The sequence below is a fragment of the Lathyrus oleraceus genome, chromosome 5 (genome assembly GCF_024323335.1).
Source record: "Lathyrus oleraceus cultivar Zhongwan6 chromosome 5, CAAS_Psat_ZW6_1.0, whole genome shotgun sequence".
NCBI classification, from domain to species: domain Eukaryota; kingdom Viridiplantae; phylum Streptophyta; class Magnoliopsida; order Fabales; family Fabaceae; genus Lathyrus; species Lathyrus oleraceus.
The window spans coordinates 154,452,878-154,460,779 of NC_066583.1; the positions used below are offsets into that span (position 1 = coordinate 154,452,878).

General features: G+C 38.3%; 1 pseudogene; it reads left to right on the plus strand.

The window, feature by feature from the left end:
* The first annotated feature begins 4,040 nt into the window (after window positions 1-4,040).
* Window positions 4,041-4,140, plus strand: LOC127089648 (uncharacterized; annotated as a pseudogene).
* The last annotated feature ends 3,762 nt before the right edge of the window (window positions 4,141-7,902 follow it).

Below are 7,902 nucleotides of genomic sequence, written 5' to 3' on the forward strand. Positions count from 1 at the left end.
CACCATCACTGACTACTATTCTTGGGATGCCAAATCTCAGAAATATTATATTCTTAAAGAGTCTAGTTACTACTCGGGTGTCGTTTGTTGGGGAGGCTACAACTTCGATCCATTTTGATACGTAGTCAACTGCCACGAGTATGTATTTGTTACCGAAAGAGGATGGAAAAGGTCCCATGAAGTCTATTCCCCACACGTCGAAGATCTCTACTTCCAAAATACCTTTTTGTGGCATCTCGTCACGTCTAGATATGTTTCCCGTGCGTTGACATCTGTCACATTCCTTAATAGCCGCATGTACGTCCTTCCATATAGTTGGCCAATAAAAGTCGGCTTGTAGGATTTTAGAGCAGGTCTTGGATGTACTTGTGTGTCCACCATAAGGAGCGGAGTGGCAGTGTTGGATTATATTTTCTACCTCTTCTTCGGGTATACATCGACGAAAAATACCATCGGGGCCTCTTTTGAAAAGTAAGGGATCATCCTAGTAATAGTGTTTTATGTCGTAGAAGAATCGTTTCTTCTGCTGGTAAGATAAAGTAGGTGGAACTATTCCGGCAGCTAAATAATTGACTAGATCAGCGTACCATGGTGTGGCAGATATAGCTAAGGTGGTTTCTACTTGCAGGTCGGAGTTGTTCTCTTCCAAAGTAGCTATAAGTTTGTCATACGAGAAATCATCATTAATTGATGTTCTTTCCGGTTCAAGGTTCTCAAGTCTGGAGAGGTGGTCTGCTACTACGTTTTCAGTTCCTTTCTTGTCCTTGATTTCGAAGTCGAATTCTTGTAGCAACAAGATCCATCTTAGGAGTCTAGGTTTAGCATCCTTTTTTGTTAAAAGGTACTTGATAGCAGCGTGATCAGTGTAAACTATTATTTTAGCTCCAACCAAGTAAGAACGAAATTTATCTAGCGCAAATACCAATGCTAGGAGTTCTTTCTCGGTAGTGGCGTAATTCATTTGCGCTTCATCCAGGGTTCTGCTTGCGTAATATATAACGTGAAGCTTTTTATCCTTTCGTTGTCCTAAAACAGCACCTACAACATAATCGCTGGCATCGCACATTATTTCGAATGGTTCATTCCAGTCTGGTGTCTGCATTATGGGTGCGGAGATCAATGCTTGCTTAAGCGTTTGAAATGCTTTTAAACAATTATCGTCGAATATGAATTCGGCATCTTTCATCAACAGTCCGGTTAAAGGTTTAGTTATCTTAGAGAAGTCTTTGATGAATCGTCGGTAAAAACCGGCGTGTCCTAAAAAGCTTCGTACTTCTCTCACGGTTCTTGGGGGTTGAAGATTTTCGATTACCTCTATTTTGGCTTTGTCTACTTCAATTCCTCTGTTCGAGATGATGTGTCCTAAAACAATTCCTTCTTGTACCATAAAGTGGCACTTTTCCCAATTAAGTACTAAGTTTACTTTTACACATCGCTCAAGAACTCTTTCCAGGTTTTCAAGGCATTCTTCGAAACTTTGTCCGTATACAGAAAAGTCATCCATAAATACTTCCATGATGTTTTCGAGAAAGTCGGCGAAAATTGCCATCATGCATCTTTGAAAGGTTGCAGGGGCATTACACAGACCAAACGGCATTCGTCTATAAGCGAAGGTACCAAAAGGGCACGTGAACGTTGTCTTTTCTTGGTCATCAGGGTGAATTGGTATTTGAAAGAAGCCTGAATAACCGTCTAGATAACAGAAATGTGAATGTTTTGCTAATCGTTCTAACATTTGGTCAATGAATGGTAAAGGGAAATGATCTTTTCGGGTTGCTTTGTTTAGTTTCCTATAATCAATGCACATTCTCCATCCTGATTCGATTCGTTTAGTTATAGTTTCCCCTTTTTCGTTTTCAATAACGGTTATGCCTCCTTTCTTTGGTACAACGTGCACAGGACTAACCCATTTGCTATCAGATATAGGATATATAATACCTGCTTCCAATAACTTGGTTATTTCCTTCTTTACTACCTCACTCAGGATCGGATTTAGTCTTCTCTGGTGTTCCCTAGAGGTTTTACAGTCTTCTTCTAACATGATGCGGTGCATACAAATAGAAGGACTTATTCCTTTAAGATCGGTGATGTGGTACCCTAGTGCGGTTGGATACTTCCTTAAGATATGTAGGAGTTTTTCTGTTTCGAGTCTTCCTAGGTCTGCATTAACTATCACAGGTCGTTCAAGTTCTAAGTCTAGGAATTCATATCTCAGATTTTTGGGAAGTGTTTTCAGGTCAGGGGTTGGTTTGTTAAGACATTGCGTAGGATCCGATGTTATTGCCAAACATTGGTTAGATCTGTCTTCTACAAGGCAATCAGATGATTTGTCTTCTTCTAATTCTGCTTCTTTTATGCATTCATCGATGATATCCATGAAGTAACATGTATCTTCTATTGCAGGTGCTTTCAAGAATTGGGAAAGAATGAATTCAATTTTCTCTTCACCTACTTCGAAGGTGAGTCGTCCTCGTTTTACGTCTATGATTGCACCGGCAGTTGCTAAGAATGGTCTTCCCAGTATAATGGGTGTAATATCATCTTCTCTAATGTCCATAATTGTAAAATCAGTGGGAATGTAGAATTGACCTATGCGTACGGGAACGTTTTCAAGGATTCCTACAGGATATTTGATGGAACGATCTGCTAGTTGCACAGACATTTTGGTTGGTCTTAATTCTCCCATTTCCAGTTTCTTACATATGGATAGAGGCATAACACTAATTCCGGCTCCTAAATCGCATAAGGCTTTGTCGATGACAAATTTTCCTATGTGACAGGGTATAGAGAAACTACCTGGATCCTTGAGTTTAGGGGGCATGTTTTGGATTATAGCGCTACATTCGGCAGGGAGTGTAACGGTTTCGCTATCCTCAAGTTTCCTCTTATTAGAAAGGATTTATTTTAAGAATTTAGCATATGAGGGCATCTGCGTAATAGCTTCGGTGAACGGAATTGTAACGTTTAATTTTTTAAGGAGATCAACAAATTTTCTAAATTGGCCCGCATCTTTGGTTTTAACAAGCCTTTGAGGGTAAGGTATAAGTGGTTTGTAAGGTGGTGGAGGTACATAAGGTTCCTTCTTTTCTAGGGTTTCCTTATTACTCTCTTCCTTTTCCTTAGGTTCACTTTCCTCAGTTGATTTCTTAGGGTTTTGGTTTTCTATCCTTGGATCAGACGGTCCTTCCACTTCCGTTCCACTTCTTAATATAATTGCATGAGCGTGGCTTCTCGGGTTAGGTTGGGGCTGTCCAGGGAATGTACCAGTTGGGGCAGCAGTAGGTGCTTGTTGTTGGGCTACTTGTGATATTTGTGTTTCCAGCATTTTGTTATGGGTAGCCAAGGCATCTACTTTGCTTGCTAGTTGTTTAAGTTGTTCGCCAGTGTGTACATTCTGGTTTAGGAAATCTTTATTGGTTTGTTGTTGGGAAGCTATAAAGTTTTCCATCATGATTTCCAAGTTGGATTTCCTAGGGGCGTTATTGTTAGGCATGGATGGGTTCGGTTTCTGATATCCCGGAGGTATAGCTGGGGCTTGATTTGGAGACTGTCCAGGTGCGTACAAAGCGTTATTGCTCTTATATGAAAAGTTTGGATGGTTCTTCCAATTTGAGTTATAGGTGTTCGAATAGGGGCTTCCTTGAGCATAGTTTACTTGCTCTGCTTGGATTCCTGTCAAGAGTTGACAGTCCGTAGGAGTGTGGCCTTGGATTCCACAGACCTCGCAATTCTGAGTTATAGCAACCACGGCGGCTGGAGGTGATACGTTTAAACTTTTAATTTTCTGGACCAAAGCATCCACTTTTGCGTTAACGTGATCAAGGTTACTTATCTCGTACATGCCAGTTTTCGTTTGAGGTTTTTCCACCGTTGTTCGTTCGGTTCCCCACTGATAGTGGTTTTGGGCCATGCTCTCGATAAGCTGGTAAGCATCAGCATAAGGTTTGTTCATTAATGCACCACCTGCAGCGGCGTCTATTGTTAACCTTGTGTTGTATAAGAGACCATTATAAAATGTGTGAATTACTAACCAGTCTTCCAAACCGTGGTGTGGGCAAAGTCTCATCATGTCTTTATATCTTTCCCATGCTTCGAAAAGAGACTCGTTGTCTTTCTGTTTAAATCCGTTTATCTGGGCTCTTAACATAGCTGTTTTGCTTGGCGGAAAGTATCGGGCAAGAAAAACTTTCTTCAACTCGTTCCATGTGGTGACTGAGTTGGAAGGGAGAGATTGAAGCCATCTTCTAGCGCTATCTCTTAATGAGAAAGGAAAAAGACGAAGTCGAATTGCCTCTGAAGTGACACCATTAGCTTTAACAGTATCAGCGTATTGGACAAATACGGATAAATGAAGGTTTGGATCCTCGGTAGGATTTCCAGAGAATTGGTTCTGTTGCACCGCCTGCAACAGCGAAGGTTTAAGTTCGAAGTTGTTTGCTTCGATTGCGGGCGGAGCAATACTTGAATGCGGCTCATCTTGCGATGGAGCGGCGTAATCTCTAAGAGCACGAGCTGGTTCTGCCATCTCGGTTATCGAAGGAAAAAGGTTTTTGAAATCAGAAAGTTCTATAGGAGGGAGATTGTTTGCAGCACGATATTCCCGAATTCGTCGTAAGACTCGGAGATATAGTTCGATATCGTTGATTCGTAAATAGAGCGGTTCGCCTTGTGAGCGAGTGCGTGGCATACAAATCAACGAAAGAAAGAATAGAAGAAAAATAAACCTTAGTCTCTACAGCGTAACGGAAGAGTTACGATATCGATTAAATAAAAGTCCCCGGCAACGGCGCCAAAAACTTGATCGCGACTTTATGAGTCGAATTTGGGGTACAAACTGCAAGTGCACAGTTCTATCGCGTAATTTTAAAAGATATCGATCCCACAGGGACCTATGAATCGATATACCGTTATCTAAGGTTACTACGTAAAGCTAAGGTGAATAATGGTTGATTGTTTGGGGGCGAAGCTAAAAACTAAACTAAGATCTAGATTAAATATTAATAAATCGGATATCGGTATGTAGTTCGTCGTAATTAGGGAATCAATTCTTTGTCGGTTTCTTGGTTTTAAAATAAATCGTTTCAGTTAACTTTATTGATTAAAGGTTTTATCTCAAACTCTCGCTCTGTTGAATAAACCATGACTTTATGTTAATGTAGCTGTCACTTATAATTAAGTCAAAAACCACTTTTTGAAAGCAATAAAGTTGCAGAAACTCTTTTTAAGAAAACACTGACCGTTTTAAACACCCTTATCTCAAACTCTCGCTCTGTTGACTTAGGTTATACAATTAAACCCGAATGCTTAACTCTCGTCCTCACATTCAATCTTTAAGAATACTTTTTGGAAAAGGTCAGAATTTAATTAACTCTAAAACTTGCTCTCGCCCTGATCTAGAATTAATGCCTAATTTACACTGTCCAGTTAAAACCTCAAACTCTCGCTCTATTGATTTTAACTTCTTTATGTCTTTTACTTTTGTAAAAAATTCTTGTTATTAAACCTGTAAATTGAGACCGTAAAAAGATTGATTTTAATTTTAAGTTTGATTAGACCGACTTAGTCTTGATCCCTTATTTCGCTTACTTTACATACCGATATCTAGGCGAATTAGCCAGACATGCTAAACAAACAAAAATACATATCATACATAAACAGACTCATCCCAGACAGATAATATAAATAAGTAATAAAACAAAGCATTAAATAATAATTAAAGAACCTGAATGCGTTAAACAATAGTCTTGAACACTCTACCACAAGCCAGTAGGATTTGTTCTTGGATTCTTCAATTAAACAACAAATTAAAACGAAGGAAATAAAAACTAGATTCTAACGTAAGGTTAGATCCGGTAAAAGTTGCACAATAGTTTCCGGTGTAGAAACTATTGTGCGAAAAGAATTAATTAAATGCTAGAAAAGAAAATAGAATTGCAAAAAGGTAAAACAATAAAAATTCTGCAAAGTAATACTATAAAAATATAAGCCTAAACTGCTGGAAGAAGAAAAAAATGCGAAAACGGCAAAAGGCGTGGAAAATCTCCGAACCGAGAGCTTTCCCAATTAGCTGCTATTTATACTGCTACTTGTGTAACTGCTTTCCAAGGGTTTCCGTATACGCGGTCTTTTCGTTCCGAGGGTCAAGCGTGGAAATAGCTTTCAACGTGGTCAGTTGCGTTCCTAGTGCCAAAAATATAGGGGAAAGGTGTGACGTCCGTCACACCATGTGTGACGCTCGTCACAGGAGTGTGCTTAGTGTGACGCTCGTCACAACCTTTGTGACGCCCGTCACAGGCACAACGTGCGCTTTCTTTGGGCTGGGCTTGGTCTTTGTTATTTGTTTCCTTTTTATTCCTTCTTACACCTCCTTTTCTTCCCTTTTTCACTTTTGCTTCAAAATGGATACCTGACATAAATAGAAAGGAAATACCGCATAATATCTGATAAAATGAGATAAATTAAAGTAAATGATAATATAATCTAATTGAATTAAGTCCTAAAATGTGATATAATTTCATGTTATCAAAACAAGTTGCGGGATTGCAATTGTTAAGGTTTTTGCACAATTAAACTATAGTAGATATCACCTAGGACTAGGGATACCCTATGGTTACTGGTTATATCTTGTTATTTCAAAAGGTTTGGTTTCATCATAATTCCTTAAGGACTTAGAGATTAGAATGAATGACCAAAGGTTTCCCTCTAAGGTTTTAGGAGGAAACAATTTTAAGATTTAGTAATTGAATATTTGAACTGGTTGAGGAGATATATGTTCAAGATCATTGCAGGAGATAATCACACATCGTCCTCGGCATAATTTTATCATTTGTGTAAAAGTTATATTTTGTATTCAGTCTAATTCAATTATAGTGCAGATTTATTCCAAACCTTCAAACTACTGTTTTTGTTTAACTGAATCATAATTTAAACTAATATTAATATGTAGTCTTCGAGATCGATATTTGAAAAACGCCCATATTATTACTACATTGGCAAAAATAGTGCACTTGCTATTTTCCCGATCAAAACACATCTTAAATTTATTCTTGAAAGGGAACTCATCTTCGCGGAAGACAACATATTTAGAGATAAAAGTTATGACTTCCATATTGATGCACTTGTGACCTTTTTTTGTACGTGAAACCTCCAGGTATATATATTTTATGCTCCTAAACTCTAACTTGGGTTGGTTGTATGGCCTCAAGTGATGGTAGTAAGCGCATCCAAATATATTTAGTGACCTGTAATCGGGTTGTTTGTGTTACATTGCAAATAATGGTGATATAGAGCCACACAATGCACTTGTAGGTAACATGTTCATTTAGTAGACCGCAGTTGTGAAGATAAGAACCCAATATGTAGTTGGCATATAGGCTAGTTCTAGCAATGTGAGCCCCAATCCCATAATTTTTGTGGGCTTCCTTTCAATTGTAACATTATAATGTGAAGTATGTGGACGTCTTAGCATTTTTTGTAATGCCTTTCTCATTAAGAAACCTAGTTAAAGGCCTTAATGCACCACAAAAATCAGACTGAACTGATTTGGTTTTGACCTGAAATTGTGTGTCAACATAGTTTTGAAAGAGTTTTAATGCTGAGGGAGCATGACTCTTTTGTTTAATAAAATAAAGCCAATTATATCTAGAACATGCACCCATAAAAGCAATGTAATAGATATAACCAATGTTGGATGGTGATGGCATTGGTCCCCATAGATTAGTGTGAATTAGCTCAAATTTTTTGAAATATTTAGTATTGGACAAAGTAGAATACAACTTATGTGACTTGCCAAGATAACATGAAATTAAAAATTCATTAAAGCTTTTATGTATGATACGAATATTAAACAACTGAAAAATATTATGCATAGCTCTAGGATTGACATGTCCCAACCTAGCATGT